The 23,311-nt window shown below is 48.9% G+C and overlaps 1 protein-coding gene and 1 long non-coding RNA gene across 2 annotated transcripts in view; both read left to right on the top strand.

The window, feature by feature from the left end:
• Nucleotides 1–23,311, top strand: part of LOC119922710 — a 401,181-nt gene that overhangs the window by 351,232 nt on the left and 26,638 nt on the right. The gene's annotated exons all lie outside the window — the stretch shown is intronic.
• LOC119922714 lies at nucleotides 1,396–22,648 on the top strand. The gene is made up of 4 exons (XR_005448703.1): nucleotides 1,396–1,490; nucleotides 18,385–18,482; nucleotides 18,965–19,137; nucleotides 22,542–22,648. It is a non-coding gene; the product is annotated as an uncharacterized LOC119922714 (long non-coding RNA).

Genomic DNA, 23,311 nt, shown 5'->3' with positions numbered 1-23,311 from the left:
CCTCAGTCTGGGAAGGCCTCCTGGAGGAGGTGTGCGTTCCGTAGGGCTTTGAAAGGTGGGAAGCGTGATTGTTTGGCGGACATTGGGTACTTCCCCATCCTGTATGGGTCTCGTAGTCTTCAGTGTTTTTGGCTTCATAAATGTGAGGAATTTGAGGCAGGGTAGAGAAACCAGGACGTTTGCCAGTAGGAAATGGGAATTTGAGGGTTTTCTGCTGCTTAGTTTGTCCTCTAGAGGATAGGCCATGGGCTTGGGAGCCGGGAGGACCCGAGTTCTAATCCTGGCTCATCGGCTTGTCTGTAATGTATTCATTTATGTTGATGTCCATCTCCCGCTCTAGGACTGTATTCTTGTTGCGGGCAGAGAAGGTGTCTATTATATTGTTCTACTGTACTCTCCCAAGTGCTTAGTACAGTGCTCTGCAAGTAGCTCTCTGTATATGTGACTGTCTGACTGAGGGGGACATTAGACAAGTCACTTCACTCCTCTTGGCCTCCGTGACCTCACCTGTAAAATGGGGATTGATTGTGAGCTTCATGGTAGACATTGACTGTGTCAAACCATGATTGCTTTGCTGGTAGCCCAGTGCTTAGATTAATGCCTGGGATGTAGTAAGTCGTTGACAAATGCCATTCATTCATTAATTCAGTCAGTCGTATTTATTAAGTTCTTCCTGTGTGCTGAGCACTGTGCCAAGCACTTGGGAGAGTCCAAATCAGCAGTGGGTAGACACGTTCCCTTACTACCTCCAACTTAGACTATGCCCCATATGGGACCCACACTTGGATTAACTATTATCATCATCATCACCATATAATTCTGAGCCCCACATGAGATGGACTGTGTCCAACCCGATCACCAGATGGGTGCAGTGCTTGTCCCACAGCCTGTGTAGGAGGCAAAATAGGTATCGAATCCCCTTTAACAGATGAGGGAACTATGGCTCTGCTACGTGAGGTGATGATGATGGAATTTGTTATGCACTTTGTGTCCAGCACCATTCTAAGGGCCGGGATAGATCCAGGCTCATCGAGTTGGACACTTTCCTGTCCCACAGAGGTCTCACAATTTTAATCCTCATTTTACGGATGAGGATACTGAGGCCCAGAGAAGTGTAGTGACTTGCCCGAGGTCACCCTGCAGACGAGTGGAGCCGGGATTAACGTCAGAACCTCTGACTGCCTGCGTTCCTTTTACAAGGCCAACTATCAGATATAGTGCCGGTGATGCTATGGGCAGACTTGTCAGTCTTTGCTTATCATTTACTAGATCACCCCAATCGAAATCAACCAAGAATTGCCCCAATAAAATCATACTGGAGGTTCAGTTATACATAGGCATTAATTTAAGATTGATCTCCATTTTACAGATGAAGTGATTGAGACCCAGAGAAGAGACCAGCAGACCAGGGACAAAGCTGGAATTTGAACTGAGATCCTTCTGACTTCCAAGCCTTGAGGTCTACCAGCTAGGCCTTGCCGCTTCTCCTGGTAGAGTATTCCCTTTCTTCCATCCTGCTCCAGATTTGTTGGCCAGACTGGGAATGGAGCTCAGTTCCTCTTCAGCCTGGCTTCTTCTCTATTTTTTTTCTGTTTCTTTGAAATGGCATTTCTTCAGCGCTTACTCTTTGTCAAGCATTGTTCTAAGCACTGGAGTAGGTACAAGTTAATCATTAGGACAGTTAGTCAGTTGTATTTATTGAGCATTTACTGTGTGTAGAGCCCTGTACTAAGCCCTTGGGCGGCCTCCCCAGACTAAGTCCTCATTTCCTCTTTTCCCACTCACTTCTGTGTCACCCTGACTCACTCCCTTTATTCATCCCCTCCTCCCTGCCTCCCTCCTATTTAGGCTTAGCTCCATGTGGGACCCAGACTTCGATTAACTGTCATCATCATCATCATTGTGCTTATGAGCCCCACATGAGACAGGGATTGTGTCCGACCCGATCATCGGACGGATACAGTGCTTCATTCATTCAGTCGTATTTATTGAGCTCTTACTATGTGCAGAGCACTGTACTAAGCGTTTGGGAAGTACAAGTTGGCAACATATAGAGACGGTACCTACCCAACAGCGGGCTCACAGTCTAGAAGGGGGAGACAGACAACAAAACAAAACATTAACAAAATAAAATAAATAGAATAAATATGTACAAGTAAAATAGAGTAATAGATACATACAAACATATATACAGGTGCTGTGGGGAGGGGAAGGAGGTAAGGCGGGAGGGATGAGGAGGGGGAGAGGAAGGAGGGGGTTCCGTCTGGGAAGGCCTCCTGGAGGAGGTGAGCTCTCAGTAGGGCTTTGAAGGGAGGAAGAGAGCTAGTCCCGCAGACTGCTTGTCCCACAGCCCAAGTAGGAGAGAAAGCAGGGATCGAATATCCGTTTTACAGATGAGGGAACTAAGGCTTGGCTCAGTGAGGTGATGATGATGGTATTTGTTAAGCACTTACTATGCGTTCAGCACTGTTCTAAGGGCCGTGGTAGATAAAAGCTCATCGAGTTGGGCACTTCCCTGTCCCACAGATATTTGTCTTAATCCCCGTTTTACAGATGAGGATACTGAGGCCCAGAGAAGTGACATGACTTTACCGAGGTCACCCAGGAGACGAGGGGAGCCGGGATTAAAAGCCAGGACATCTGGTTCCCAACCCTGCCTTCCTTCCACGAGGCTCTGTTGCTGGTGATTCTATGGGCAGACTTGTCAGTCTTTACTTATCATTCAGAGGTTTTGTCAAACCCCTAGATCACCAGAATCAAAATCAACCAAGAACTACCCCAGTGAAATCACCCTGGGAGCTCAATTATAAATAGGCAATAATTTAGAATTGATGTCCATTTTACAGATGAGGTGATTGAAGAGAAGTGAAAAGGCTTATCCAAGGTCCCCCAGCAGGCCAGGGACAAAGCTGGAATTAGAACTCAGATCCTTCTGACTTCCAGGCCTTGGGCTGTAGCCCCTAGGCCTCCCCACTTCTGCTGGTATAGTATTCCCCTTCCTCCCTCTAGGCCCAGGGTTGTTGGCCAGACTGGGAATGGAGCTCAGTTCCTCTTGAGCCTGGCTTCCTCTCTCTTTTTTTCCTATTTCTTTGAAATAAGAATAATAACAATAATAATGATAATGATGGCATTTATTAAGCGCTTACTATGTGCAAAGCACTGTTCTAAGTGCTGGGGAGGTTACAAGGTGATGAGGTTGTCCCATGGGGGGCTCACAGTCTTAATCCCCATTTTACAGATGAGGTAAATGAGGCACAGAGAAGTTAAGTGACTTTCCCAAAGTCAAACAGCTGACAGTTGGCGGAGCTGGGATTTGTACCCATGAACTCTGACTCCAAAGCCCGTGCTCTTTTCCACTGAGCCACGCTGCTTCTCTGGCATTTCTACAGCGCTTACTCTTTGTCAAGCACTGTTCTAAGCATTGGAGTATAGGTACAAGTTAATCCGTTAGGACAGTTAGTCAATTGTATTTATTGAGCGCTTACTGTGTGCAGAGCACTGTACTAAGCCCTTGGGAGGCCTTTGCTGATTAAGCCCTCCCTTCCTCTTCTCCCACTCCCTTCTGTGTCACCCTGACTTGCTCCCTTTATTCATCCCCTCCTCCCAGTCCCACAGCACGTATGTCCATATCTGTCATTTATTTATTTCTATTAGTGTCTGACTCCCCCTCTAGATCGTAAGCTCATTGTGGGCAGGGAATGTATCCCTTTATTGTTCTATTGTACTCTCCCAAGCGCTTGGCCCAGTGCTCTGCAAAAAGTGACTACTCCGTAAATACGACTGACTGATTGACTTTTAATCCTGGGCCCCTCCCTCTCTTTTAAATGACGTTCCTTAGGTTCTTATTCTGTTTTGATCACTGCTCTAAGCAGTGGAGTAGGTACAAGCTAATGAGCTTGGGCACAGTCCCTGCCCTACATGGGGCTTACAGTCTTCATCCCCATTTTCCAGAAGAGGTAACTGAGGCCCAGAAAGGTGAAGTGACTTGCCCAAAGTCACCCAGCGGACAAGTGCCGGAGCCGAGCTTATGACCCACGTTCTTTGACTCCCTGGCTGGTGCTCTGCATACAGTAAGCCCTCAGTAAATATGACTGATTGATCGGTTGCTCTTTCCACTAGGACACACCCCTTCCCCCACATACTGGTTAAACATCCATCAAAGGTATTTATTGAACACTTACTATGTGCAGAGTGCACAATACTAATCACTTGGAGGAGTACAATACAATAAGAATTATCAAACACATTCCCTGCCCATAAGGCGCTTACAGTCTGGAGTCTAAACAAACCAGTTTTTGATTTTCCTATTTCCGCTTATTAGAACTTCAATATTTTTGGCCTCATCAATGTGACAAATGTGAGGCAAGGAAGAGAAATGAGAAGGTTTGCCAGTAGGAAATTGAATTTTGAGGCTCTTTTTGAGGCTTGGTTTGTTCCCTAGAGGCTAGGGCACGGGCCTGGGAGTCAGGAGGACCCGGGTTGTACTGCCGGCTCTGCCGCTCGTCTATAATGTGTTCATTGATATTAATGTCTGTCTCCCCCTCTAGACTGTAAGTTTATTGTGGGCAGAGATTGTGTCTATTATATCGTTCCATTGTAGTCTCCCAAGTGCTTAGTGCAGTGCTCTGCACTTAGTAAGTGCTCAGGAAATGTGATTGACTGACTGGGACATTAGGCAAGTCACTTCACTTCTCTGGGCCTCAGTGACCTCATCTGAAAAATGGGAATTAAGATTGTGAGCCCCATGGCGGACATTGACTGTGTCAAACTACGATTGCTTCGCTTATCGCCTAGTGCTTAGAATAGTGCCTGGGACGGAGTAAGTGATTAACAAATACCAGTCATTCCTTCATTCAGTCAGTCGCATTTATGAAGTTCTTCCTGTGTGCAGAGCACTGTTCCGAGCACTTGGGAGAGTACAATACAACGGGGGGGCGGACACGTTCCCTGCCTACCTCCAACTTAGTCTACTCCCCATGTGGGACCCAGACTTGGCTTAACTATCATCACCATCATCATTATGATTCTGAGCCTCACACGAGACAGGGACTGTGTCCGACCCAATTATCAGATGGCGACAGTGCTTGTCCCACTGCCCTAGTAGGAAAGAAAACAGGGATCGAATCCCCTTTTACAGACGAGGGAACTAAGGCTCTGCTAAGTGAGGTGATGATGATGGTATTTGTTATGCACTTGCTATGTGTCCAGTAATAATAATAATAATAATAATGATGGCATTTATTAAGCGCTTACTATGTGCAAAGCACTGTTCTAAGCGCTGGGGAGGTTACAAGGTGATCAGGTTGTCCCACGTGGGGCTCACAGTCTCAATACCCATTTTACAGATGAGGTAACTGAGGCCCAGAGAAGTTAAGTGACTTGCCCAAAGTCACACAGCTGACAATTGGCACAGCCAGGCTTTGAACCCAGGACTTCTGACTCCAAAGCCCGGGCTCTTCTCCACTGAGCCACGCTGCTTCTCTACTATTCTAAGGGCTGGGGTAGATAAAACCTCATCGAGTTGGACACTTCCCTGTCCCACAGAGGCCTCACAGTCTTAATCCCCCTCGTACAGATGAGGGTACGGAGGCCCAGATAAATGAAGTGACTTGCCCGAGGTCACCCAGCAGACAAGTGGAGCCAGAATTAAAAGCCAGGACCTCCGACTCCTAGCCCGTTCCTTCCACTAGGCCAACTGTCGACGCTGTTGCAAGTGCTTCTATGGGCAGACTTGTCAGTTTTTACTTATCATTCAGAGGTTGTATCATACCCCTAGATCACCCCAATCGAAATCAACCAAGAATTACCACAATAAAATCTTCCTGGAGGTTCAGTTATAAATAGGCGTTTATTTGTTTGATCTAGAGTTTACTGATGAGGTGATTGAGGCCCAGAGAAGTGAAGGGACTTACCTAAGGTCACCCAGCAGACCAGGGACAAAGCTGGAATTAGAACTCCGGTCCTTCTGACTTCCAGGCCTTGGGCTGTAGGCCCTAGCCTTTGCCGCTTCTCCTGGTAGAGTATTCCCCTTTCTCCTTCTATCCCCAGGGCTGTTGGCCAGACTGGGAATGGAGCTCAGTTCCTCTTCGGCCTGGCTTCCTCTCTCTTTTCTATTTCTTTTAAATGGCATTTCTTCAGCGCTTACTCTTTGTCCAGCACTGTTTTAAGCACTGGAGTAGATACAAACTAATCATGTAGGAGAGTCAGTCAGTCACTTGTATTTATTGAGCATTTACTGTGTGCAGAGCACTGTACTAAGCGCTTGGAAAGTACACACAGAGAGACAGTCCCTGCCCACAGTGGGCTCACAGTCTAAAAGCAGGGAGACAGACATCAAAACAAGCAAACTGGCATCAGTAGCATCAATATAAATAAGTAGAATCAGTGATATATATAAACAACAGAGCACATAAAGCAAGTACGGGTAGATCATTCAGTCATATTAAGTTTTTCCAGTGTGCAGAGCACTGTACCGAGCACTTGGGAGAGTTCAATAAAGCGCTGGGCAGACATTCATTCATTTGTTCATTCAATCGTATTTATTGAGCGCTTACTGTGTGCAGAGCACTGTACTAAGCACTTGGGAAGTACAAGTTGGTAACATATGTGTTCAACACCGTTCTAAGCACTGGGGTAGGTACAAGTGAATTAGTTCAGATGCAGTCCCTGTCCCTGGTGGGCTTCGCAGTTTGTCAGAGAACCAAGGCCCAGGGAAGTGGAGCCACTTGCCCAAGGTCACACAGTGGGCATTTGGTGGAGCCAGGACTGGAACTCAGGTCCTTTGACTCCCAAGCCCGGGCTCTTTCCACAAGACTACGCCGCTTCTCGGAAGTCTGCCTTTATCTTGGGGCATTTCAACAGTGGCATTCCCCTCTCTGGTCCCTGGGAGCATGGGCACTGCTTCCGCTCTGGGGAACCCTGCAGTCAGAGTAAAGGAGCGGAGGGAGGCGGGGCACGGAAAATAAAAATGGTGGATGGGAAGGCTTTCATTCCTGACCCATACCACATTGGCCGGGTCGGCTGAGAATCGGATCAGGTGAGGGGTCAGATCGGACAAATGGCCATTCTACTTGCCACCTTGCCTGTGATTCGCCCGAGGCCATGGAGCAGGTCTGCCGTGGGGTTCTCTGGCCTCCCCTCCCAGAATGCCTTGGGGTTGGGACGTGCCACACAAGGCCCCTCAGAACGTACTATAGGACAGGTTTCCAGTTTTAGGGTGCAGAGGAAGGACTGCGGTGCCACATGTCTGCTGTGTGACCTTGGGTAAGTCGCTTCATTTCTCTGGGCCTCAGTTACCTCATCTGCAAAATGGGGATTAAGACTGTGAGCTCCATGTGGGACAGCCTCTGGGTCCAGCCTCATTACTTTATATCTACCCTGGAGCTTAGAACAGTGCTTGGCACATGGTAAGCGTTTAACAAGTACCACAATTATTATTATTATTATTAGCAGTCTAATCAGTCATGTTCAGCCTTTATTCATTCACCCATTCACTCAATCATATTTTCTGAGCACATGGTGTGTGCAGAGCACTGTACTAAGTGCTTGGGAAGTACGTGCCCAAACCCATCTCAGGCTCATCACATCATCTTCCACGTTCCTTCAAATGAAAAGCACCCAGGAGGCACCCAAGATCTGAGCTGTGACAGCTCACTGGTTATGGTCGAGGTGGTTAGAGATTTAACGCTGAATAAACGAGGCCAATTTTGGATGAAAGTGTCTTCTAGCAGGGTAAAGGGACCCTGGAAATGCAAAGAAAGCGAAGCCGTAAACAGAATATTACAACCTGCCTACCTCCTACTTAGACTGCATCCCACGTGGGACACAGACTTTGCTTAATTATCATCATCATCATCGTTATTATGGTTGTGAATCCCACACGGGACAGGGACTGTGTCCAAACTGATCATCAGATGGATAAAAGTGCTTGTCCCACAGGCCGAGTAGGAGAGAAAACAGGGTTCGAATCCCCGTTTTCCAGATGAGAGAACTAAGGCTCTGCTAAGTGAGGTGATGATGATGGTATTTGGTAAGCACTTATTATGTGTCAGGCACTGTTCCATAAATGTAAATAAATAGAATTATAGATATGTACATATATACACAAGTGCTGTGGGGCAGGGCGGGGTAGAGCAAAGGGAGTGAGTCGGGGCAATGTGGGGTAGCGGCGGGGGCTGATGAAAAGGGGGGCTCAGTCTGGGAAGGCCTCCTGGAGGAGGTGAGCCTTCAGTAGGGCCTGAGGGGGGAAGGGCGATTTGTTTGGACATTGGAAGCTTCCCTGTCTCGCATGGGTCTCACAGTCTTCATCTCCATTTTACAGAGGAGGGTACTGAGGCCCAGAGAAGTGAAGTGACTTGCCCAAGGTCACACAGCGGACAGTTGGCAGAGCTGAGGTTAGAACCCAAGTCCTCTGACTCCCCGGCTGGTGACCTGCACACAGTAATCCCTCGATAAATTTTACTGATTGACCAGCTGCTTTTTCCAATCGCCCCTTCCCCCACATACCAATTAAACATCAATCAAAGCTATTTATTGAATGCTTAATATGTGCAGCATGCACAGTACTAAGCAATTGGGGGAGTAGGATGCAATAGAATTAGCCAATACGTTCCTTGTTTATAAGGAGCTTACAATGTGGTGTCTAAAAACCCAGCTTTTTGATTTTTCGCTTATTAGAACTTCAATATTTTTGGCCTCATAAATGTAACGATTGTGAGGCAGGGAAGAGACATGATAAGGTTTAATGGTAGGGATTTTGAGGCTCTTCTGCCGCTCGGTTTGTTCCTTAGCAGATAGGGCACCGGCCTGGTTGTCGGGAGGACCTGGGTTCTATTCCCAGGTCTGCCGCTCATCTGTCATGTATTGATTTCTATTAATTACCATCTCCCCCTCTAGACTGTAAGTTCATTGTGGGCAGAGAATGTGTCTATTGCTCTATTGTACTCTCCTAAGTGCTTAGTACAGTGCTTTGCACGTCGTAAGCGCTCAGTAAATGTGATTGACTGACTGAGGGGGACAAAGGGCAAATCACTTTATTTCTCTGGGCCTCAGTGACCTTATCTGTAAAATGGGGATTAAGATTGTTAGCCCTCTGGGGAACTTGGACTGTGTCAAACCATGATTATCTCATGTGTAACCAGTTTTCAGAACAGTGCCTGGCCCGTAGTAACCAGTACCATTCATTCAATCGTATTTATTTATTCATTCATTCAATCATATTTATTAAGTTCTTCCTCAGTGCAGAACACTGTACCGAGCACTTAGGAGAGTTCAGTACAATGGTGGGCAGACACACTCCCTGCCTACCTCCAACTTAGACTGCACCCCATGTGGGACCCAGACTTGGCTTAACCATTATCATCATTATGATTCTGAACCTCACATGAGAGAGGGACAGTTTCCAGTCAGATCTTCAGATGGGTACAGTGCTTATCCCACAGCCAGAGTAGGAGAGAAAGCAGGGATCAAATCCCTGTGATTGCTAGTGATTCTGTGGGCAGACTTTTCAGTTTTTACTTATCTTTGAGAGGTTTTATCATACCCCTAGATCACCCAAACCCAAATCAACCAAGAATTGCCCCAATAAAATCACCCTGTAGGTTCAGTTATAAATAGGCATTAATTGAGGATTGATCTCCATTTTACAGATGAAGTGACTGAGGCCCAGGGAAGTGAAGAGACTTATCCAAGGTCACCCAGCAGACCGGGGACAAAACTGGAATTTGAATTTACATTCTTCTGACTTCCAGGCCTTGGGGTCTACCAGCTAGGCCTTGCTGCTTCTCCTGGTAGAGTATTCCCCTTCTTCGTTCTAGCTCCAGATTTGTTGGCCAGACTGGGAGTGGAGCTCAGTTCCTCTTCAGTCTGGCTTCCTCTTTCTTTTCTGTGTTTCTTTGAAATGGCATTTCTTTAGCGCTTACTCTTTGTCAAGCAATTCTCTAAGCACTGAAGGAGGTACAAGTTAATCAGCTCGGATAGTCAGTCGTATTTATTGAGCACTGAATGTGTGCAGAACACTGTACTAAGCCCTTGGGAGGCCTTCCACGACCTAAGCCCTCATTTCCTCTTCTCCCACTCCCTTCTGCATCACCCTGACTCTCTCCCTTTATTCATCCCCCTCCTCCCGGCCCCACGGCACTTATGTCCGTATCTGTTATTTCTTTATTTCTGTTATAGTCTGTCTCCCGCTCTAGACCATAAGCTCTTTGTGGTCAGGGAATGTGTCCTTTTATTGTTCTAGTGTACTCACCCAAGCTCTTGGACCAGTGCTCTGCACACAGTAAGCACTCCATTAATACAACTGATTGGATTTTCAGCCTGGTTCCCTCCCTCTCTTTCTTTTAAATGATGTTCGTTAGGTGCTTACTCTGTTTCGAGCACTGTTCTAAGCACCGGAGTAGGTACAAGCTAATGAGGTTGGGCACAGTTCCTGTCCTACATGGAGCTTACAGTCTTCATCCCCATTTGCCAGAAGAGGCTCAGAGAGATGAAGTGACTTGCCTAAACAAGTCACAGCAGACAAGTGGCGGAGCAGAGCTTAGACCCCAAGTCCTCTGACTCCTCAGATGGTGATCTGCACACAGTAAGCCCTCAGTAAACATGACTGATTGATCGGCTGCTCTTTCCACTGGGGCACACCCCTTTCCCCACATACTGGTTAAACATCCATCAAAGGTATTTATTGAATGGTTACTCCGTGCAGAGTGCACTGTACTAAGCCCCTGGTGGAGTACAATACAATAGAATTAGCAAACACGTTCCCTGCCCATAAGGAGCTTTCAGTCTGGAGTCTAAATAAGCCAGCTTTTTTGATTTTCCTATTTCTGCTTATTAGAACTTGAATATTTTTGGCCTCATAAATGTGACAAATATGAGGCAAGGAAGAGAAATGAGAAGGTTTGCCAGTAAGAAATGGAATTTTGAGGGTTTTTAGCTGCTCGGTTTGTTCCCTAGAGGATAGGGCATGGGCCTGGGATTCAGGAGGACCCAGGTTGAACTCCCAGTTCTGCTGCTCCTCTGTAATGTATTCATTTATATTAATGTCCGTCTCCCCCTCTAGGCTGTAAGTTCATTGTGGGCAGAGATTGTGTCTATTATATTGTTCTATTGTTCTCTCTCAAGTGCTTAGTACAGTGTTCCACACGTAGTAAGCGCTCAAGAAATGTGATTGACTGAGGGGGACCATTAGGCAAGTCACTTCACTTCTCTGGGTCGCAGGGACCTCATCTGTAAAATGGGAATTAAGATTGTGAGCCCCATGGCGGACACTGACTGTATCAAACCATGATTGCTTTGCTTGTCGCCCAGTGCCTGTGACGGAGTAAGTGATTAACAAATATCATTCATTGTCAGTCAGTTGTATTTGTTAAGTTCTTCCTGTGTGCAGAGCACTGGGCCGAGCACTTGGGAAGAGTCCAGTACAATGGTGGGCAGACACGTTCCCTGCCAACTCCAACTTCGACTTTGCCCCATGTGGGACCCAGACTTGGCTTAACTGTCATCATCATCATCATCATCATCATCATGATTATGAGCTCCACATGGGACAGGGACTGTGTCTGACCCGATCATCAGATGGGTTCAGTTCGTGTCCCACTGCTTAGGTAGGAGTCAAAACAGGTATCGAATCCCCTTTTACAGATGAGGGAACTGTGGCTCTGATGAGTGAGGTGATTATGATGGTATTTGTTAAGCACTTAAAATATGTCCAGCACTATTCTAAGGGTCAGGGTAGATAAAAGCTCATCACGTTGGACACCTCCCTGTCCCACAGAGGCCTCACGGTCTTTATCCCCATTGTACAGACGAGGGTACTGAGGCCCAGAAAAGTTTAGTGACTTGCCCGAGGTCACCCAGCAGACGAGTGGAGATGGAATGAAAAGCCAGGACCCCTGACTCCCAGCCCTATGTTTGTTTTATGAGGCCAACTGTTGAGTATATAATAATAAAAATAATGGCATTTCTTAAGCGCTTACTATGTGCAAAGCACTGTTCTAAGCTCAGGGGTAGATACAAGGTAATCAGGTTGTCCCTCATGGGGCGCTCACTTTTTTTATCCCCTTTTTACAAATGAGGTAACTGAGGCTCAGAGAAGTTAAGTGACTTGCCCAAAGTCACATAGCTGACAAGTGGCGGAGCAGGAATTAGAAACCATGACCTCTGACTCCCAAGCCCGTGCTGGTGCTTCTTTGGGCAGACTTTTTGGTCTTTACTTATCATTCAGATGTTTTGTCAAACCCCTAGATCACCCCCATTGAAATCAACCAAGAATTACCCCAGTAAAATCATCCTGAAGGTTCAATTATAAATAGGCATTAATTTAGGATTAATCTCCTTTTTCTAGATGAGGTGATTGAGGCCCAGAGAAGCGAAGAGACTTATCTAAGGTCACCCAGCAGACCAGGGACAAAGCTGGATTTAGAACCCAGGTCCTTCTGACTTCCAGATCTGAGCTGTAGTCCCTAGGCCCCGAGGTCACTCAACAAGCAAGAGGCAGAGCCCGGGTTAGAACCATGACTCCCAGGCCTGTGCTCTTTCCACTAGGCCACACCGCTTCCCATATTATCATTATCATCGTCATCATCATCGATGGTTGAGGGCTTAGTTTGTGCAGAGAGTGCAATACAAGAGTGGACAGACACGTCATCGTTATTATTACTGTATCATTATAATATCCATCCTGTTTCCCCTTCAAAGGCTAGCAAAAGTGCCTAGGAGAGATCCAGGCTAGAGAAGCTCCAGGGAAGCATGGGAGGGGTTTAGGGAGAAATTCACCTCAGGGGAACTGAGAAAACCAGGCCTCCCCCAGCCAGTTCTCTCCTATCCCTCCTGCCTCTCTTCTCTCAGGTTTCCCTGGATTGTTTCTTTCCCCGTACCTTTCCCACTACCCCTGCTCTAGCTGCTCTCACCACAACTCCCAGCATAACCACTACTGTACTCCTCTATCCCCTTTGTCTGATTGGGCATTTAGACTAGTATGCAAAGACTATATGAGTTGTCTGCATTGTTACTTTGGCAAGCATGATCTGAAGTCTTTAATGATCTGCAAGACCTAGTGCCTCTTCTTTGGCAGCTAGAGGTTCCTGGCATTTGTAGCTGAAGAATGTTTTTCGTCTTACCATTCTGGAAGATAATTTCTGGAGTTGTGCCTTGCAGAGAGCTTGATGATTTGGAAGTAGAGCTGCTGGTCACAGTAGATTTCAGTGACCTGGTTGACTTAAAGGATCGTAATGATAACTGGGGTTTAAGAGTCCTATTTGGTTTTTCTTGTTTATAACCCATAGTCAATCCAGATTTACCACTCCAATCGGAAAGCAGAGAGAATACAGACTGGGAATAAAATATTGGGCTAAATATAGGCCAAAACACTTGCAGTTAATTGGCTCCAGAAGCTCCCTTTTCTACATTACTGCTAGAAGTACTCCATTCTGCGACACAGTATTGAAGTATTCAGCAGAGGGCACTAGATAGCTAGAGATATCGGGGATAATCTTACTACAAGGCAACAACGTTCAGCTAGACTGTGAGCCCGTTGTTGGATAGGGACTGTCTCTATATGTTGCCTATTTGTGCTTCCCAAGTGCTTAGTACAGTGTTCTGCACACAGTAAGCGCTCAATACATACGATTGAATGAATGAATGAATTTTGTACTCTAGAGATTAATTCACTGCTCTGCCTACTCTGGGGGCTCAGGAAACACTACAGATGGATGGGTATACTTCCGTCTCTGCCAGAAGGTGTATTTTCACCCTGCATTCTGGCTAGAGGGCATTTAGGAAATTAACAGAGTTCCAACTGACAGCAAGAGCGTTTTGAGTGGCAGCACCCTACCCGATCAGAAGAGACAGATATTGTTGAGCTATGTGCGGTGTTTTCCCTTATCAGTGATTCACTTGTATTTATAGAACACCTACTCTGTGCAGAGCACTGCACTAAGACCTTGGGAGAGTACAGTAGACTAGGTAGACCTGATATTTGCCCTAAAGGAGTTTACAGTCTACTGTGGGAAGAAGACCTAGGAGAGTATAATAGAGTTAGTAGATATGATCCCTTCCCTTATCGTCTTGTGCTTACAGTCTTCAGTGCAATCAGATCAGACACTGTCCATTTCCCAGATGGGGCACACAGTCCAAGGGGAAGAGAAAACAGGAATTTAGCCCCCATTTTACAGGTGAGGAAACTGAGGCAAAGGGTAGTGAAGTGAGTTTCAGAAAGTTACTCAGTAGGGAAGTGGCAGAGCTGGGATTAAAACCCAGTTCTCCTGACTCCCAGCCCCATGCTGTTTCCACTCGACCACACTGTTTCTCTACTTGATTAATCTTAATGTATAAATGGGACCTCACCCTCTCTAGGCTGTTCGCTCATTGTGGGCAGGGAACATGTCTCCTAACTGTTATATTGTACTCTCCCAACCTCTCAGTGCAGGGCTCTACATCCAGTGAGCTCTCAGTAACTACGATGGATTGATTGGAAGCAACCTTATTGGAGGACTCAGAGCTCTGAAGGATCATGTCCTGTAACTCTCTCGTAACTCTATTCTGCCCCATCCAGCACTCTGCACTCAGATACTTAGTAAGCCGCACGGGTGAGTGATGACGGAATATCTGGGAGAACCATATTGGCCCTCTACATCGTCACACACACTGTCCCGACGTCCCAACCTCGGAAAGTTGTCTTCGGAAAGGTGTCGTCTCGTGTGAGGGTATGGTGTTATATTTTTGGGGTTTTTTTTAAACTGGTATTTGTTAGGCACTAACTTTATGACAGGCACTCTAAGCACTGGGGAAGATACGAGCTAAACAAGTTGGACACAGTCCATGACCAACATGGGACTCACAAGTCTTAATCCCCCATTTTGCAGTCGAGGTAATGAGCAGAGAGAAGTTTTTTTGTTGTTTTTTTCCAAGAAGCGGCGTGGTCTTGTGGAAAGAGCCCACGCCTGGGATTCAAAGGACCTGAGTTCCAGTCCCGGCTCTGCCAAATGCCCGCTGTGTGACCTTGGGCAAGTGGCTCCACTTCTCTGGACCTCGGTTCTCCTACTTAGACTGTCAGCCCCACACAGAGCAGGGACTGTGTCTGACCTAATTCACTTGTCGACCCCAGCACTTAAAACGGTGTTGAACACATAGTGAGCACTGAACAAATAGCATAAAAAAGTGTTCTGTGAGACATGTGACACCCTGGGCACCAGCACTTAATGCAGTGCTTGGCATATAGGAAGCGCTTCAAAAATACCATTATTATTATTGGTTGGTACAAGATCTGCAAGGGACATGAGTGGTCACCCCGGTGTCCAGCCTTAAAGCTGACTCGCCGTTCTTTCCCTTCTTCTCCACCCCTTCCCTGCCTTTTCCTTCCACTCTCCCCAGGCTCCTGGGTTAAGAGCCCCCCACCCCCACCCCACCCCAAACCTTGGCCTCCTCTACCTACTTCTTACACCAACAGTCCTTCCCTGGAAGCCAAATGGGCCAGAATCAGGGAGGAGAGAAGCAGTGCGGCCTAGTGGAAAGGGCCCGGGCCTGGGAGGCCGAAGACCTGGGCTCCAAGCCCGACTCTGGCACCCATCTGCTGTGCGACCCTGGGCAAGTAACTTCACTTCCCTGGGCCTCAGTAACTTCATCTGTAAAATGGAAGATGGAGAGTGCCAGCCCTCCATGGAACAGGGACTGTGTCCAACCCGATTATCTTGTATCCACCGTGGGGCCCAGCACAGTGGCTGGCACATAGAAAGTGCTTACCAAATAGCATTAAAAAGGAAACAAAAAGGGAAAAAGAGATACAGAGCAGAGGGGACAGTGGGGCCTGGGAACTGGGGAGGCCTCAGTGCAGAGCTTGAGATCATTTATTGTTTCAATGATTGGTTCATTTGTTATTCTTTATTCAATACCCTCCTGGATGCTAAGCACTGTACTAAGCCCTGGGAAAGTACCGGATGAGCATTAGACCCGATCCTCAAGGAGAATGTGAATGGGTTGCAGGTGTCTATAATGGCATCTGCTTTTCCAAATCCTTTTGATGATGGGCAGCTGGGAATCCCCTTCTCCTTAATAGCCTTCTGCCTCTTCCTTCCTAGATTCAACACTCCCCCAACCCAGAAACATAGTCTATCCATTAGGTGCCCTTCAATGGGGCAAGTGGCACTGTGCCTTTAAAGTCCCAGAGGCTTCTGGGTGTTTTTGTGCACCATTTTGTGCCCCATGGATTTTGTTTCCTGTAGGCGGTTTGGTGAGCTGGGCCTGTGATTTTCCCTTGGTTATCTTATCTTTTGTTTATTCATTCAATTGTATTTTGTGTGTGTTTACGGTGGGCTGAGCATTGTAGGGATTGGGTGATAGTGCTTATTGAATTGGTGGTGCTAATAGGTTGATTTTGATGGCTCAAAAATCAGGTGGGTTGATGCTTTGGGGCAATTTAAGGCTGGGCTAATTGATGTTAACTACATGGGTGAGGGGGTGGTTTACAGGGGGCTTTGGTTTTTTATGGAAGATTCAGAAATGATTTGGGTGTTTACGCTTGCCATACCTGGTGACTTGGGGACAACAAAATACCTCTGGAATAGAGGAAGTTGAGGGGTTGTGATGCTATGAAGTCTTTATGCTCTGTGTCTAGAGATGTTTGTGTGGGGGGACAAAGGGATGGGGCAGAAACCCTGGGGTGAATATTCACTGTCTCTGTATGTGTCTGTCATTGTATCCTCTTCCGTGTGCTCATGCCAGCCCCTAGTTAGCTAGGATTTTCCACTAAACTATAAGGTCACCAAGGCCACTGTCCTTCCCCGCGTGGGACCCTGCGCCTGGAATGAGGTGGAAGGTGCTGAGCTTCCTGCAAGACTCGTGAGCCCCCTTATCATTCCAAGAAGGTGCACTTCCAGCCCCAATCCACTGGTAACCTTCCCCCTGCCCTCCACCATCCAAGCGTCCGTATCGTAGCGTCAGATTGTGAGCCCCTCCAGGGCAGGAACTGAGACCCGCCGACCGGACAGGGGTGGGGTGGCGGTACCCTCGTGTGCCCCTCGAGGGCTCTTAAACAGGAAGCCCCTCTGAGGGCAGGATTGCGCCGACCCCATCTGGCTGGTTGAGGACTCTTTTGGGCTTTCCCAATTTCTCCACCCCAGGATACAACTTGCCCCTTCACCCCGTGGGACTCCATTACGACTCCTCAAAAGCCCAGCACTGAGTTGAGGTTCACTTGCCTCACACGTGTGGAGGAGACTGGAAGCTCGTTTTGGGCAGGGGGATGTGTCTGTTGTTAAATTGTACTCTCCTATGTACTTTAGACAGTGCTGTGTGCGCAAACAGGACAGACTGACCCGTAGCATCACAGACACAAGTGCCGTTGTAGCAGCAGAAGCTGAGTCATCCACAGCATTCATTGAGTACTTGGTAGATGCGGAGCACTGTACTGAGCGCCTGGGAAACTGAGTTACAGAGTGTAAATCTCGTCTTGAGTTGGAACCTAGTCTGCTGAATGTTTCCAGATGACTCCTCCCCCAACGTGTCATGGTTCCTTCTTAAATGGGTGTAATGTATATCTGTTATCTGCCTTGTGATACTGTGCTTGGCCCATTGAAAGTGCTGGATAAATATAAGTGACTGAACTGGTTGTCCTTAGCAATCGAGGTGTCTCCCCCCATCCTCCTCATCGTACTGTGCTCCGTCAAATAGCGTTCAGTAAACACTATTGATGTCTTAATGCAATACTGCCATCCTTCACTTTACGTACTCATTTACTCTGTTCTTAATCTCGAACTGCCAATTCGAGCTTACGTTAGGTTCAGCGAGCGTCACTTCATGTACCAACCTCGTATATGCCATTCGGCCTGTGTACCTCAGCTTTAATGTCCATCACAGACTGGATGCTTCTTAAGAGCAGGGGCCATGTAGTGTTGAACTCTTGGAAAAAAAACTGTGTTTTTCCAAAGTCAATGCTTCCCCTTCTAGGCTTGTTTTGGGTAGGGTGGATGTCTGTTAAATTTTTCTAATGTATGCTCCGAAGGGCTTAGTACAGTGCTCTGCACACAGTAGAAGCTCAAATCCTATCAACTGATGGACTGAGTGACTTAGATTGTGAGCTCCCAGTGGGCAGGGACTGTGTCTCTTACAGCCAGTTGGCCAAAAGAGGGGGCTTAATGGGGTGTGGTCCGCCCAAGTCCAACCAAACTTGAAGTGGGGAAGAGAGACAAGCGTGAAGGATCAGATGGTGCTGGATAAGGCTCATCTCCTCCATGATGCCTTCCCTGACTAAGCCCTCCTTTCCTTTTCTTCAACTCTCTTCTGCATTGCCCTGACGTACTCCCTTTATTTGATCCCTCTTCCCAGCCCCACAGCACTTCTGTACATATCCGTGGTTTTATTTCTTTATATTAATGCCCATTTCCCTTCTAGGCAGTAATTTAAGGGCCTTGGCTGCATGAGGAGAAAGGGCAGAAGTCCAGCTTCTTTCTGCCACCCTGGAGAAGCTTTCCAGACCAGCCTGCTCAGAGGTGAGACCCTGGGAAAGTGGGTGTGGGTGGGTATATCGGGGAGGAGGTTTGCAGGGGTAAGACTCTGTCCAGGGAAACCCAGATGGTTCACCCCAAGGCCGGACCCCCCAGTCTAAACTAGCCCGGGTATCCCCTGCAGGGAGTGTGAGTGGCGGCCACTCTGTCTCAAAGAGGGTCTCCTCCGTGTCTCCCTCTCTTTTTCTCTCTCTGCCTTCTCTCTTGGTCTCCCTTTCCTCTCTGCTCTCTCCAGTGAGCGTTCAGGGATCAGTCCAGCTGAGGGGTGAGGGCACAGATGGAGCTGGACACAGGAGGCAGTACCCCCTCACATGAGCAGGGGGGCAGAGGGAGATTGCCCTGAGGCCTGACTAGGTGATGATAATGATAATGCTCGTTTTTAAGTGCACTGTTCTAAGCACTGGGGTAGATACAGAGTACTTAGGTTGTCCCACAAGGGGCTGTCACTCTTGATCCCCATTTTACAGATGAGGTAACTGAGGCACAGAGAAGTTAAGTGACTTTCCCAAAGTCACACAGCTGACAAGTGACAAGTATCCTTAGGACCAAGGAAGGCACCTGAGCCCCCGATGTGTCATGGGAGACCTGGCTCCCTCATCCTCCCCTGTCTCCCCAAGGACATCGGGGTGTGGACAGGACGGTGAGTATCAGGTTGCAGGCCTGGGGCTGTTGGGACTCTGTTTCGAGCAAGTGGGAGGAATCGATGGTGTTTATTGAGCACTTAGGTCTGGAGCACTGTACTGAGTGCTTGAGAGTGTATAGTGAAGGGATCCGTATCCCCTGCTGCAATCCACTGCATCCTTATCATCAACAACTCAGCGCAGTGACGGAGTCCCACCTGGCCCCGGAGTGACCCCTGGCCAGGCTCCTATCCAAAGTACAACTTCTCGCTCCCCGGCTGGAGGCCTGGGCTCCTGGTTGGAGACCCATCCATGCTTTCTCCCCTCCAACCACCTAAACTGTGATGGGCCAGCACTCTCCCTGGGGGCGGGCTGGGGCACACCTCATCATCCAATCAACGGTCACATCTGTCCCCAGGAGGCCACGGTGCTGATCCGAACCTGTCTGTCGGCCCCCCTGGATGGTGAGCGACTAACCGGCCCCTCTTGGGATACCATGAGAACTGCACCGGCCCCCCCCATGAGGGCATTGGTTGGCACCAGGCTGCCGCCCCCTGCACGCTCCTTCCCGCCCCCATCCCATGATTGTATCCCCTTCTTTCAGACAATGCCATTTCTTTCGGGTAGGGGTTAAGGGTCAAACACTGCATCATGGGTGCCACACAAATCTCTGGCAATTCCTGGAGGTGGTGGATGTGTGTGCGTCTCTGGTGTGAGAATGGGTGTCGGGACCACAGCAGGGTGAGGGGGCTGCCCCTCTTCGGACGGGGAGACGGGTTCTGGAAACAGGGGTCTAGGGTTCGGACAGGTGCTCTGAGGATGGACCCCAAGACCTGGTGTGAAGTCGCCTGGGGCCCTTAATTCTTTAGACAGAGCAGCTTCCTCCGGGTCCAGTCCATCTGGAGTCATCTGCCTTGTCTCTGGCTTCAAGAATACAGACTCGCCTGCCCGCCCGAGGGGGGTGCCCCTGGGGGAGCGGGGTACAGGGACAGGAGTAGTCGGGGTGTGTGTGTCTGCGTGTACGTGTGTGCGACTGCCCTGTGTCATCCATCTCTCCACGAGGAGCCAAATGAGGGGTGGGGAGAATCAGTACCAAATCCTAGAGTGGGAAGGTGCCAAGTGGTTTCCCCCGGCACACTACCCACATAAATGGCACAGTCTGGCCCCCTCTTTCTCTCCTCCTGTCTCTGTCCCCTTGGCAGCTTGGCCTCTGTAAGGCCACAAGCATCTGTATGGAATAAAATGTCTGTGTTGTGCATCCCACCTGAGTCTCCTTGAGCCAGTGGTAGCTGACCTGCTCCACAGAAGGGTTCTCATTTGGGGGGAGCAACTGTGTGCTCCAAGCAGAGGCAGCCCACCAGCTTCTATCTTGGAATTTGGCAGGCTAGAGCTCCCACTCTTCCCTCCCTCCCTCCCTCCCTCCCCCTAGATCTCATTCCTTCGGTCTCGCCCCGGCTGGCTAAGGGTGCGGAAGTCTTAAGAGGTCAAACGGAGGGAGTGATGATACCTCTTGTTCTCCTGCCCACTCTGCCTCTCCAGTCTGAGGGTCTCTAGAGGAAGGGACTGGAATAGTGTGGCTCCCACTGGCTGGAGAGCCTTTGATATCTCCCTGACCCTATTGGCTGGGCTGGGCAAGCCTGGGAGGCAGGACCCTCTAGGCCCAAGAGCCAGGGAGGGGGCAGCACAGGGTGAGGGTGGGCAGTGGCTCAGACTGGAGGTTGTCCCAGTTTCCACTAGCCAGTCTGTGAGTCAGTCAGTCATGTTTAAGCAACTAAAGTTCATTCACTCAATTGTATTTATTGAGCACTTACGGTGCATAGACCATTGTACTAAATGCTTGGGAGAATATACTACAACAATAAACAGTCACGATCCCCGCCCACAATGAGCTTGTAGTTTAGAGGAGGGGAGACAGATATCAGTAAAAATAAATAAAATGATAGGGATGTTCACAAGTGCTGTAGGGCCGGGGTGGCGGGGGGGGGGGGGGGGGGGGGGGGAGACGAGCAAGGGGAGCAAGTCGGGGCCATGTGGAAGGGAGTGGGAGATGAGGAAAAGTGGGGCTTAGTCTGGGAAGGCCTCTTGGAGGAGATGTGCCTTCAGATAGGCTTTGAAGAGGGGGGAGAAGAATCTTCTGTTGGATTTGAGGAGGGAGGATGGGCCGGGCCAGAGGCAGGACGTGAGCTAGGGGATGGATGGCAGCCAGATGGATGAAATGGAGGAACAGTGAGAAGCTTAGCATCGGAGGAGCGAAGTGTAGGGGCTGGGTTGTAGAAGGGGAGAAGCGAGGTGAGATGAGGTAGGGTCGGACAAGGTGGTGGAGCGCATTAAAGCCGATGGAGAGGAATTTTAGTTTCTGGCAGAGGTGGATGGGCAACCCCTGGAGTTTTCTGAAGAGCTGGGTGACATGTTCTGAATGTTTCTGTAGAGAAATGATCCATGCCACAGAAAGAAGTGTGGACTGGAGGTGGGGGGAGACCAGAGGCTGGGAGGTCAGCAAGGAGGCTGATGCAGCAATCCAGGTAGGATCCGATGAGCGAAGGAATTAACTTGGTATTAACTTGAATGGAGAGGGGAAAGGGTGGATTTTAGCGATGTTGCGAAGGAGAGACCGACAGGATTTAGCGAGGGATTGAACATCCGGGTCGGACGACAGAGAGGAGTCAAGGATGAGGTGAAGGTGCCGGGCTTGTGAGTCAGGAAGGATGGTAGTGCCGTCTGCGGTGATAAGAAGGCCAGGGTTTGGGTGGGAAGATAGGGAGCTCCGTTTTGGACTTGCCAGGTTTGAAGTGACAGGAGGACATCCAAGTCGAGATGTCTCGAAAGGCGGGAGAAGATGCGAGATTGGAGAGAGGGGGAGAGATTAGGGCCGGAGATAGAGATTTGGGTATTGTCGGCACAGAGGTGCTAGTTGAAGTCATGGGAGTGAATGAGTTCTCCAGGGGAGCGTGTGTAGATGGGGACAAGAAGGGGACCCAGAACTGAATCTTGTGGGGCCCCCACAGTGAGGGGGTGGGAGATGGAAGAAGAGCCCACGGAGGAGCCTAAGAATTGAACATGTGACTGTCTGAGTGACTTTAAGGGTGTCCCTCAAACTCTCTGGGTTTCTGCTTTTCTTTCTAATAATAATCACAATAATTGTGATATTGTGCACTTGCTAAGTGCCAGGATCCCTTTTCAGGTTCACACTTGGAGGGTTTCCATTACTCTACCAGTCTCGACCACCGGAGGGAGAGTAAAGCAGAGGCCTGTCCATTCCATTCCTAGCTTGGGCAGTGGCTAGTGAGTGGCGGGCAATCTGCTACAAGTCAAAACTGACCTGCGTTTGGCAGCGGCGTCATGGGAAAGATTCGAGGGCGGAGACTCGCGTCTATCACACAGGAGGCGGAGATGGTAAGCCGCTTCTGTATTTTTTTTTACCAAGAAACCTCTACAGAAATGCTACCAGAAGGACTGCTGATGGAGGTGAGGCGTTCTCGGAGAGATGTGTCCGTGGCGTCGCTATGGGTCAGAGAAGACTGGACGGCATAAGGCAAGATGAGTGTCAGGGTAGCTGCTGTTTATATTTATGTCTGTCTCTCCCTCTAGTCTGAAACTCTTTGTGGGCAAGAAATGTCTACTAAATCTGTTGTAATAGTAGTAGTAAGAATAATTGTGGAATCTGTAAATAACTTACCATGGGCCAAGCACCACACCAAGTTCTGGGATAGATACGAGGCAATTGGATTGGACGCAGTCTCTGTCCAGGGCCCACATTCTCTATCCCCACTTGACAAGTGAGGTAACTGCGGGGTGGGATAGCACTAAGAAGAGCAGGGGGGATAGCACTGGGCGGGGGGAGGGGGCAACAGCCCTAGACAGGGCAGGGGGCGACAGCCCTAGGGGGGTCAAGGGGATAGCACTAGACAGAGCAGGGGGATAGCACTAAGCGGGGTTGCGGGGGGTGGGGGGGGCGACAGCCCTAGCAGGATCAGGGGGATAGCACTAGACGGAGCGGGGGGATAGCACTAAGCGGGGCGGGGGTGACAGCCCCATGCGGGGTCGGGGGGGGGGTTGACAGCACTAGGCGGAGCAGGGGGATAACACTCGACGGAGTAGAGGGATAACACTAGACAGAGCAGGGGGCGACAGCCCTAGGTGGAGCGAGGGAATAACACTAGCTGGAGCGGGCAGATAGCAGTAGACAAGGGTGGG

The sequence above is a fragment of the Tachyglossus aculeatus genome, unplaced genomic scaffold (genome assembly GCF_015852505.1).
Source record: "Tachyglossus aculeatus isolate mTacAcu1 unplaced genomic scaffold, mTacAcu1.pri scaffold_121_arrow_ctg1, whole genome shotgun sequence".
NCBI classification, from domain to species: domain Eukaryota; kingdom Metazoa; phylum Chordata; class Mammalia; order Monotremata; family Tachyglossidae; genus Tachyglossus; species Tachyglossus aculeatus.
This window is presented reverse-complemented; position numbering and strand designations above follow the sequence as displayed.